The sequence below is a fragment of the Oryx dammah genome, unplaced genomic scaffold (genome assembly GCF_014754425.2).
Source record: "Oryx dammah isolate SB20612 unplaced genomic scaffold, SCBI_Odam_1.1 HiC_scaffold_27, whole genome shotgun sequence".
In the NCBI taxonomy this organism is placed as follows: domain Eukaryota; kingdom Metazoa; phylum Chordata; class Mammalia; order Artiodactyla; family Bovidae; genus Oryx; species Oryx dammah.
This window is the reverse complement of record NW_024070211.1, coordinates 5,779,076-5,790,580: the sequence shown is the minus strand read 5'-3', so window position 1 is coordinate 5,790,580 and position 11,505 is coordinate 5,779,076.

Below are 11,505 nucleotides of genomic sequence, written 5' to 3'. Positions count from 1 at the left end.
GTTATCTGCTGCCTTTTCACAGAACCGAGGGGTTCAGACCTAGAGCCGTGTGTCCAGGGTCACACAGCTATTGAGTGACGGAGCCAGGACTGGAACTGAGGCCAAAGCCACACAGCTCTGACCTCATTTCTACACAGCTGCTCTGTCACTCCCAGAGTAGGGTGACTTGCGTGGGGAAGTCAGTGAGCCCACTGGTCCAGTTTTCACATCAGCTGCCAGAAAGATCTTTTTAATTGCATGACGCTATGTGGTACCCTGGCCTCAAATCCTTCAGCAGCACCCCCTGAACTGGTGCTTGTTGAGTGACTGTCTGATGGATGGATTGCTCTGCCTCACTGAGTGTGATGTTCCTTCTGCCCCCACCAGGGGCTGCCCTGGGTAAGGGGGCACCGGGAGGCAGGACAGGTGAGTATGATCACTTCTGTGTCACATGCGGGCCAGGCCTCACTGATTCAGAAGATCCCCTGGAGAAGGGAATGGCAGCCCACTCCAGTACTCTTGCCTGGAGGATCCCATGGACAGAGGAGCCTGGTGGGCTACAGTCCCCAGGGTCACAAAGAGTCGGACACGAGTGAGTGACTAATAACGCTCCCCCATCACTGACACAATCAACAGAGTGAAAAGGCGACACACAGAACGGAAGAAAACACCTGCAAACCATGTATCTGATAAGGGATTAGTATCCAGAATATATAAAGAACTTCTACAGTTGAAAAGCAAAGAACCAGACAGACCTAATTAGAAAACGGGCAAAGGACGCGAATAGACTTTTCTCTAAAGAAGATACACAGATGGCTAAAGAGCACGTGGAAAGATGCTTAGCGTCACTAAGCATTCAGGAAATTCAAATCAAAACCACAGTGAGATACCACTTCTCACCCATTAGCTATTATCAAAGCAATTGAAAATAACGAGGGTTGGTGAGGCTGTGGAGAAACTGGAACCCTGTGCATTGCTAGTGGGAATGTTAACTGGTGCAGCCACTGTGGAAAACAGCGAATACCACGAAATTAAGCATAGAATCACTGCAAGTTCCTCTTCTGGGTGTGCACCCGAAAGAAACAAAAGCAGGGACACAACCAGAGATCTGCACACCCGTGCTTATCGCAGCCCAGAGGTGGAAACGCAAATGTCCCCCAGCGCATAAATGGACAAAGAAAATGTGCGCACTGATACAGCGGGGCCTCGGGAAATTCTGACACGTTCTACATACAACATGGAGGAGCCTTGAACGCCTTATGCTGTGTGAAGTAGACCAGACACCAAAGGACAAGTCCTGTATGCTTCCACTTGTGCGAGGCACTTACAGCAGGTTCCTAGAGACAGCAAGTAGACCGGTGCTTACCAGGGGCTGAGGCAAGAGGGCCATGAAGTTATTATAGTTTAATGGGCACAGAATTTCAGTCTGGGAAGATGAAAGCATTCTGGAGATGGACGGGGGTGGCGGTCACATAACAGTGTGAATGGACTCAATGCCACTGAACTGGAGGCTCACAAGTGGCTAAGATGGCAAATGTTATGCTAAGTGTATCTTGCCGCAGGAGGAGAAGGGGACGACAGAGGATGAGATGGTTGGATGGTATCACCGACTCAATGGACATGAGTTTGGGTAAACTCTGGGAGTTGGTGATGGACAGGGAGGCCTGCCGTGCTGCAGTCCCTGGGGTCGCAAAGAGTCAGACATGACTGAGCGACTGAACTAATAAAAAGAATTGCACAAGAAATACTCTCTCCCCGCAAGCCCCCTCACGTTCTCACAGATAGAGTGTGGAGGGTGTGGGCATTCAGGGTGTGGCAAAACCTCCTGCAGGGCTGAGGCTGGGCCTTCCTGCAGGGGCAGGAGAGAAGAGCCCCAGCAGAGGCTGGCAAGGGCCAGCAATGTTCAGCAAGCCCAGTCTGGACACAGAAGAGCCACGCCGAAGACACAGCATTGAGAAATGAAACGGAAGTCGAGAGGCCTGTGTTCAGTCTCAACTGGCTCTGCGACCTTGGGCAAATGGCCACTCCTCTCTGGGCCGCAGCTTCCTTAGCGGCAGAATGCTGATCGGCCGGGAGTAGTCGCTGTTGGGCTGAGTTCAGTGGACTCCTCAGGGTTCTGAGGAGGGGCTGGGCGCCAAGGGCGGACGGAGGAGACAGGCTCTGGGGTCGCTGTCCTGGGTGCATCAGAGACGCAGGGCCGTGATCTCTCTTGGGTCTCTGTGGTTATTGTCTCTGAACTAGGGGCCCTATGGCTTAAGCAGGGGTCGGAGAGGGGAGGACAGTTTGGGAGGAGGGGGAGGAAGCAAAGACCACTCCTCACTGTGCTCTGAGAACCGGCAGGGTCCCGAGCTGTCCCACAAGCACTAGAGTGGGGATCTGAGGCATCCTGAGTCTTCCCTGCCCGACAAAAGCCCCTTGATCTGACTTCAGCTTGGTCAGCTATATGGTCTCAATCCTCGGCCTGCTCATCTGTGAGAGGGGCTCAGAAAGGCCCCACTTCAGTGAGACTTGAGAGGATGAACGGAAAAGAAAACTGCCCAGTGCTTAGCTTGGGCCTGGCCCAGAAGGGGACTGACACGATGCTGGACTGCCATCACCCCCGTGCCTGCCTCCAGGGACCCCTGGGGAAGCAGACCAGGCCGTGCCAGCCTCACCTGAAAGACTGTATGCTTCCTGCACGCCCCCCACCCCAAGAAGGACCCCTACGCCGCGTCCTACTCTGCAGCTGGGGCTCTGGGCAGCACCGTGTCACATCTGGGGTTAAAGTCATTGTCACAATTAATGGAGCACCAAAGAGCCAGCCAGCTGCTCACTGTCTGTTTCCTGCCAGGGACCCGGATAAATTAATCAGCTCGATCCCAGTCTGCTCCAGCCGCCCGAGCAGGGCCAAAGGCCTGGCTTAGCCTCAGGGGCTGCCGCAAACACAGAGAGTGGCACACATTCCTGGCGGGTGGTACAAGGGCACAATCAGCCCTGTTCTCTACCTGGGGCATCCCCACTCATGCTGGGTGCCATGCCCACCCCAGCTGCCTCTCTGGCCCCTGGCACATACCGCCCCCCTCCCCAGCCCCCACTATCCCTACGGAACTCTTCCCTTCCAGGAACCGAAAGCAGCAAACCAACTGTGCACGGCTGGGCAGATCACATTCCCTCTCTGAGCTTTGGACTTCTCACAGGTAAACCGAGGTAGCTAACGCCTGCCCCTTTCATCACTCCAGGGGCTGGTGAGGATCAAGAGACAATAAAAAGGAATATTCATGAGTGGCTGTTAATTCACCAGGTGAGGTGGAGCATGACCCAGTGCATGGACGGAGGGGTCCAAAGAGAGGGGTGCAGCCTGGTTAGAAGCGTGAATTCTGAGGCCAGACTCCCCAGATCTTAGCAGAGACGCTTAACCTCTCAGAGCATCTGGTTTCTTGCTGGTACAATGTCCTTTTCCTGCGTCATCTCTCAGATGACAACTGCAGGGAGCAGGTTCTGTGATCGTCCTTGTGTTATAAATGAGGAGGTGGAGGCGAGGTAAAGGGACTGGCCTGAGTCACGCTGATTAGAGGCTGCAGAGCACCAGCTCGTCCAGACCCAGCACCGCTGGCTTTAGGCTATGCGGCCTGCCTGACGGTCTGATAACTTGGTGAGGCTGGAGACAGTCACGGATGACCCTTGTACCCAGGGTGCTTAACAGACTCCAGAATCAGAGAATGGATGGAACCGCAGGGACCATCAACCTCCTCCCAGCTACAAACTTACTCAACAAAAGATTCCCAGGCCCCTCCCCAGACCCCCTGGACGTGGGCACCTGCGCGTTTCACCTGCCAGCCTGCCACAGGTTCAAGATCCAGAGCTTGGAAACAGAGATCTTCTCTGGCTTTCTCTCTCCTCTGGGCAAGCCCCATCTCCAGGCCCCGTACTGATAGGAGGTGGTCCCTGTTTCAGTAAATAATGCAGGATCGGTTCCCAGCCCTTCACAAGGTGACGCAGGGACTCAGTGAGGGCTCCAGGCCCAGAGAGATCTGAGCTTGCATCCATCACTTGAAACCTGCCTGACGGTGGAAAGATTTTTCTCACTGCTCTGAGCCTCAGCTTCCTCATCTGTGAAATGGGATGGCTGTACCACTTGCAGGATTAGTAGTGGTGGTTAGATGAGATAACGCCCACAAATTGTTAAGAGCTATGTGACTTCCCTGGTAGTTCAGACGGTAAAGTGTCTGCCTGCAATGTGGGAGACCTGGTTTTGACCCCTGGGTCGGGAAGATCCTCTGGAGAACGAAACGGCACCCCCCTCTAGTACTCTTGCCTGGAAAATCCCATGGATGGAGGAGCCTGGTAGGCTATGGTCCACAGGGTCACAGAGAGTTGGACACGACTGAGCGACTTCACTTTATGTGAATATAAATTATTTGTTCTAATTATCAAGCGAAATGAGTAACTCTGAACCACTCTCTTTTTAGGGGGTTTTGCTTGTTTGTTTTTGGCTGTGCCATACAGCTTGCAAGATTTTTAGTTCCCCGACCAGCTATTGAACCTGCACCTTTGGCAGTAAAAATGCGGAGTCCTAACCAGTGGACCAACAGGGAATTCCCCGAGCCACTCTTCATAGCATCCAGCAAACAAAAGAACCTTACGTCACCAGCAAAGTCCAGTCATATTTCTCACCACCTACCCCTGCTTAAAATCCTTCCTACTTCTTGTTACCCTAAAAACCATGTCCTAAGCTCTGAGTGGGACAGAGGGACAGAGACATCCAGTGCCAACCAGGGGCTCAAGTCCATTCCTGCCCAGCTGCCGAGTCTCAGGGGAGACGCTGCCCCAGCCCACAGCCAGGCAGTCACCTGCTCTCGGGACAGCCCCTGCCACTGGCAGAGCCGGTTTCTGCACCAAAGCCCTTCACACGCACGAACACCCCGGGAGACAGCCGCATGGGACGCACAGGAGAGCCCCTCACAGGGAGAGGCTGAGGCCCTGGGCGGTAAAGGGGCACTCCCAGGGCCAAGCCTTTGTCTTCAGGCAGGGCTGACGTGCTGAGGCACAGAAGGGGTCCCTGCTGGCTCTCAGGGGCCCTGGTCTGCCCCTTCAACTCCCTGAAGCCTGGTGCATGGGGATGATGACAACAGACTCAGCTTGCCGCCACCTGGGGACAGACCCCCAGAGAGAGAGGAGCCGGGATTGCCCCGGCCCCGGTCACAGCCCCCAGACAGCCCAGCTTACAATCTTACCCCAAAGTAAAGAAACACTCAAAACTCAGCTCAGTGTTATTGTCATCACTAAAATTATTATCACTCTGTCTCCAGAGGCATGGAAGCAGAAGCGGTCATGAAAGTAGCTGTGGGTACCAGACGTGCTTGTGTCTACGGTGGGGATGTGCGTGTTTCTGATCCAGCTTATAGGAGGGAATTTATGTGAGATACGGCCATAATACACACTAGTGACAATGATGATGATAATACATTTAATGGAGGCCTACCCTGTGCCAGGCATGGTGCCAAGATCATGTGTCATCTCCCTTCACCCTCCCAGCAAACCCCACGAGGTTGCCAGTGTTCATCCCATTCTACAGACAGGAAAACTGAGACTCAGGGAGGTGAAGTGGTGACCCAAGGACACTCAGCTTGTGGATGGTGGGGCCCAACCCCACCAAGCTCATGGGCTTGTGTTGCTTTACCGCCCTGCCCCCCTGAGATTTAGGAGAATCGGGGGGACTGGGCAGGGCATCCTCGGCTCTGGACACTAGGGGTTACCATGCCAATTCCTTGGGAGGGTGGAAGGGAGTCGCCTGTGAGTACAGGGATCTAATGGGCTGAGCCCAGCATCACCATGGAGGCCAGATGGGCCTGGGACACAGACGTAAGGATACCACATCCAGGCCTCAGACCAGAAGAAGGGGGAGCTGGCCCCGGACTTGGTTCTGGAATTCCAAAAGACTGCATGTGCTAAATTTAAGAAGTCAGCAGCTCTGACTCTGACTGCTGTGCGTCCTTGGGTAAGTCCCTTCACCTCTCGTGGCCTCTGCTTCCTTTTGATCTGCCTGACGATAAGAACTGGGCATCACAGCCTCTCTGTTCACAGAGGGACAGCACTGGCGCCCCCGCCCATCACTCACCCCGTGAGCCGGATACGTGAGCCAGCCCCAGTCCCCGTGGATGATGGACGTGTCCAGCAAATTCACTGCAGAAAAGAAGACAAGGGCGCATCAGATCCCTGGCCATCACCTTCCCCAGTCCCCCAGGACCAGGGTGGTCTGGCCACACTGGGGTCTGCTTTCAGCCCCGAACACTCCAGCTCTGGTTTCTGAGTCCTTTTTCACTTCCCTGGCCTTCAAGGCTCAGTTCAAGTTCTTGCTCTTTCCTGAAGCTTTCCTCCACCACCACAAAATATAATCTCACCTCCCGGAAGACTCAAGCTGCCCCGAGTGCTAGGCTGCCTCGACTGGGGGGGTGCAGTGAGAAGCAGATGCCTGGGCTTGGCGGTCTGGGAGGTCTGGATCTGAATCACAGCTCTGCCAGTTGGGAGCTGTGTGTTCCTGAGCAAGTTTCCTCCATCCCTGAGCCCCCATTTCCTCCCCTATAAAATGGGGTGACGGTGATGCCTGCCTTACAGGGGGCTGTGAAGATGGCCTGACCCTGGGCCTCTCACAGGACATGGTGGCAATCCAAAGCACCCACTGATGTTTACACTGTAAGTCAAACCTCCACCCAGAGGACTGGACCCAGCTTTGCCATCACCAGGGTCCCCAAAAGGCACCTCGCACTGAGCAGGTCCGTGGTGCACATGGGTGTGGAGGGCTTTGGAGGAGGAAGCACTGCCTCGTGGGGAGCACGTAGGGCGAGCTGGGCTCTGCTAGGGAGCTTGCAGTGCCTCATCCGTGGCCCACATGCCAACACCGAAAGGTGCTCATTCCTCTGCCCATTTTCCAGATGAAAACACTGAGCCTCAGGGGAGATCAGGACTGTGCCTGGAGCTCCACAGGTGTGACTCCTGGGCTGGCACCCAGAGCACCACAGACAAAGGCACCAGCCCCGGCAGCTTGAGCCCAAGGAATAGAATCTCTGGGTTGTCACAGTGGTAGAGAAAGGAGTGCTGGCCCGAAAGGCAAGTGTAAGCCAGACCCCCGAAGGGGACCCTGCAAAGTACCAAGAGCAGGGTAGAGAAAAAAACCTGCTTTTAGAATCAGACACTGCTGGGCTCACCTCTCACAGCTACTTGGTAGCCTGCACGTCACTGAGCCTCAATTTCCTGATCTGTAAAATGGGCATAATGATACATAAGGGTGGCCAACAGTAAACTGCCACTCCTGGACCCAATGCCTCACCAAAGTTGGCTCCTGTTCCCTGAGTCCCGGCCCTCCTGCCTCTCTCTTGGTACCTAGGAGCAGTAAGCATCACTCACTTCAAGCTGATGAAGATGCACTCAACTGGGAAGAAATCAGGGCTTGAATCCCAGCACTGCCTCTCATGCTGTGTGTCCTTGGGTAAGTCCCTTCACCTCTCTGGGCCCCCGCTGCCTTTGATCTGTCTAATGAAAGGAGTTTGGGCTCGAGTCTCACAGCTTTCATTTCCCTTTCTCTTCTATCTACCCACCTCTCCCAGCCAGCAACCACTCCAACCAACCCGATCTGCTAACTTAGGCACGCCGCAGAGGGTTAAAATGGGCCTTCCTGGAACTTTCCTGAAGAGAAGGTGGGTGCTGTCCTTCGGCCTGAGATTTGCATAGCTCTGCGCCTGCCCCTCAGTGATGGAGACAAGTGTCCTCAGGAAATGTTAGGAATGAGGATTCTCTCTTGCGCTGATTTTCTTCCTCTTCCTCCCCTCACTCTCCCCATCCAGCAGCGGCTGTGGTGGGGCTCCAGAGGCCAGCTGGAAAAAGGACTTGCCAAGCCAGGGAGGGCCTTCTGAGCTCTGGCTTGGGATCCCCCCGGGGCAGAGGGGCGGGCAGGACCAGGGGATGGAGGCAACGTCCGCCGGGGGATCTCCCTTCCCTGAGCCGAACCAGCCCCACGCCAGGGCGGCAGGCAAAGAAGCCTTCCCGCCTCCCTCCCACCCACCCCGGCAATGGAGAGAAAACTGGGTCAGGAGCTCTCTCCTCCTGCTGGCGGGTGGGCGGGGGAGGGGCTGCGCTGCAGTTTCCCCCAGACCAGCGGGCTGAGTTTGGGGAGTGGGGGGGTGGTGCGGACAGGGACCTGTGGGCTCCCCCTCCCCACCCCACATCCCAGATGGGGGTCTCGGAACTGAAGGGCCCCTGGGCCAGCACCGCCCAGACGCAACTCAGACCTGCGCCCACCCAGGGGCCGCTGGGATTTCTTCCCCTGAACACCCCGACTCTAGAGGCAGAGGCCTGCAGACCCCCACTTTCCAGGCTCTTCCCTCCCCTCTGGGAATCCCCAATCACATCTGCAGCTGATTCATGATCAATCAGCCAAGGGGGGTGGCTCAGATAATCCAAAGATAAATCAAAAGTCGATTCTATTGGATTCAGGAAGAGCGACCAGATTCCAAGGCTGCTTGTTCTAATTCCTTCCAGACCGGCCTCTGTCCATCCCCTCCCTGCCTCTGTCTCTGTGCCCCTCTTCCCCATGTCCTGTCCCCTTCTCTGGGGGGACACAGAGGGTCTCTCACGGGAGGCTCCAGGCCCACAGGAGGTCTCATGGGGCTGGAGGGAAGTCCAGGGCTAGGCCCCTCCTGTCGGGGCCTGAGTCCTCTTGGAGAGGCCAACGCTTTGGCTCACCAGGGCCGGGCTTTCTCTGTCCTCTTGCGCTACTGGATGGTGTGACCCCTGGGAAGTCATCTCTCTGGGCCCATCTCTCCACTTGCAAATGGGAGAACTGGACACTCGGTCTCTCAGGGCCCTCAGGGAAGCAACCACTGAACCCCTCTGTGCCTCAGTTTCCTCATTGGCCAGATGTCTGCAGGCGCCCCTCCCAGGCCTACCTGCCGGCCAGTTCTGGGGGATCAAACGGGTCCCTCCCCTACTCTGAGAAGCACAGATAATTCTTAAGCCTTTCCTGTTTGACTGAGGAAGGTATTATGCGATTTCTTTTTTTTCCTCCCGAGCCGTCACCTTCCCCCATTCCATTTCGCTGAGACTAATACTTAAATTGATTTACATTCCCGGAGGACACAGCGCATGGTGGTGAGGCTGGAGAATTCGGGGTGGCCAGGGGATGTCAGCTGGGATATGAATGCCTCGGAGATCACCCCAAATTGGTGGATAATCCACATCAGAGGGTGATAAGGGGCTTTGAGCCTGGTAGGGTTCGGGGGCATCCCTGCAGCTGCAGGTCTGTCCCCAGCCCTGTGAGGGACCTGGCACAGGGGCACCTGGGTAGCCTGGGGGCACTGTCACCTTTGCAGGACCCCCACTGGGAAAAGAGTCCCCTCCCTGAGTTCCCACAGTCTCCCCCGGCCAGTCCTGGCCCCGCACCAGCGCACAGACTCTTGGCTGTCCTGAGTGGAACCCAGGCCCCAGGTCTCCACCCAGGACCTTTAGACCTGCTGTGCTGATCAAATAGGTATGGCCGGGCCCTGGCACCAGACCTGCCTGCCTCCCTCCCACCCCTGACAGACATCCCCCGCTTCCTCTCCTGGTGACCTCACCTCTTCCCCAACTGCTGTCCCTCCCCGGACACAGCCTCTCTCCCAGGCCAAAACGGTCTGCCCTCTGCCCGGGAGCCGGGTCAAAGTCCCCGCCTAGGCAGATCTGGGGTTTGCCAGTCTGGCATTCTGGAGGGTGCTGGATCCTCCTCAAAGAAGAGGGTTGAAGCACTGAGTTGGGGCTGCACCACCCAATGCCCAGGCACTCTCTGTGGGCCCCTCAGAATCCCCCTGGGCAAAGAAACTGCCGCCTTCTCCCCATCCAACCCAGAGGAAACTGTGTCCTCGGGCCACAGCTCCCAGACCTCCCAGGCCCCTTGCTCCCCTCCCTACTCACCCCGCAGCTCCCTTGCTCTGGTCCCTGCTCCCTGCGTGGCCCCTGTTTCACTGGAGGTTGAATTCATGTACATCTGTGTGTGTTGGTGCTGTGCACACGCATTTCTAGGGACAGGAGTGCAAGTTTGAGGGTCTTTTCATATATGTGGCGTCTGCGCACAATGTGCATATTTTCACAGCACGAATCTTCACATGCACATGCGTGCACCTGTGTACTGGCCGCACTTCTGTGCATCTGACTATAGGGGTGTGGGGGCTGTCCATGCACACGAGTCTCTTCGGGCCTGGGTCTCTGTGTGTGAATCCCAACACGTGGCTGCTGGTGCATGTGTGATTGTGGGTATGACTGCGTCTCTGTGAGCTGCTCGTGTGTGAGGGGTGGATCGGTGGTGTGTCTGAGCGTAGATGAGGAACACTGGCTCTCGAGCTCCCTGGAATCTGGGAGTTCATCCTGCCAGGCTGAGGATGCAGCTCTGGAGCCAGGCTGTGAACCCTAGGATCTGCACAGAGCCCTGGGTCAGGCCTCCTCCTGGCAGAGCTGCAAGAGGAGAGGGGGGCCAGGGCAGGGGTTGGGTAAGGAGCAGAAACCAGGGCAGCATCCTGAGCTGGACCTGGGGTGCCCGGTGGACTAAGCGGTGAGGGCGTGTGTGTGTACGCACACGCACACGTAGGTGTGCAGCCCTAGGTGTTGGGGAAGCCTGATAGACGCCTCCTCCTGGCTTCCCTTATCCCCTCCCAGATCCTTTTGGTCTCTACTGCTCAGCCCACACCCTCATCCTGCATCCCCCCGGAGTGACCTGACTTCCCCAGCCTTGTCCCTGGACAAGACCCAGCCCTCCGGGCCTTGCCCGCCTCAGTCTGTTTGCAGCCTGCTCAGCCCCCTCCTCCCGGGCCCCTTCTCGTGAATGCCCACAGAAGCTGCTCCCCCTTGGGCAGGCTGCTGTCCTTCCGCCCCCCAGCCCTCCAGCCCAGCCCACTTCCAAGACCCTCATTCCCTGCCCTTCACGCCCGTCTTCCCCCCAGTCCGGTCCTGTTCTCTGGTCCTCCTGCCTACCCTCCTGGTCCTCATGCCTGGACGCTGGGCCACTTCTCCTCAGCCCTCTGAACCTCACCCTGCATCCTGGGTCCCTCTGTCCTCTGCCCCCACCGTGTGCCCTGCCCTGCCTCCTCTCTCCGCTACATCGCTTCTCATCTTCCATCCTCCGGTCCGGTCCCTTCGTCCCCAGGGTCCGATCCTCAGTTCCCTGTCCCCAGCTCCGAACCCCTGAGTCCCGTCCCCCTGTCCCTCGTGCCTCTGTCCCTCATCTTCAAGCCCTCGGGTCCCTCTCCCCCCAGCCCTGTCCCCGGCGCTCCGTTCCCTGACCCCAGGTGTCTCGCGGTGCCACCCCTCCCTACCCAGATCCAGGGATCCCAGCCCCTCGGGCACTGGGGTCGAGGGGAAGGAAGTTGAGCCTCTCGGCGGGCTCGCTCCGGCTGCTGCGCGCGCCGCGTCCCCGGCCCCTCGGCCGCCCCCGCCCCACCAGCCGCCGCCGCTCACCTTCCCCGCGCGCCGCGGACACGCAGGTGGCCGCCGCCGCCGCGGCCGTGACGACCCAGAGCGCGGGGG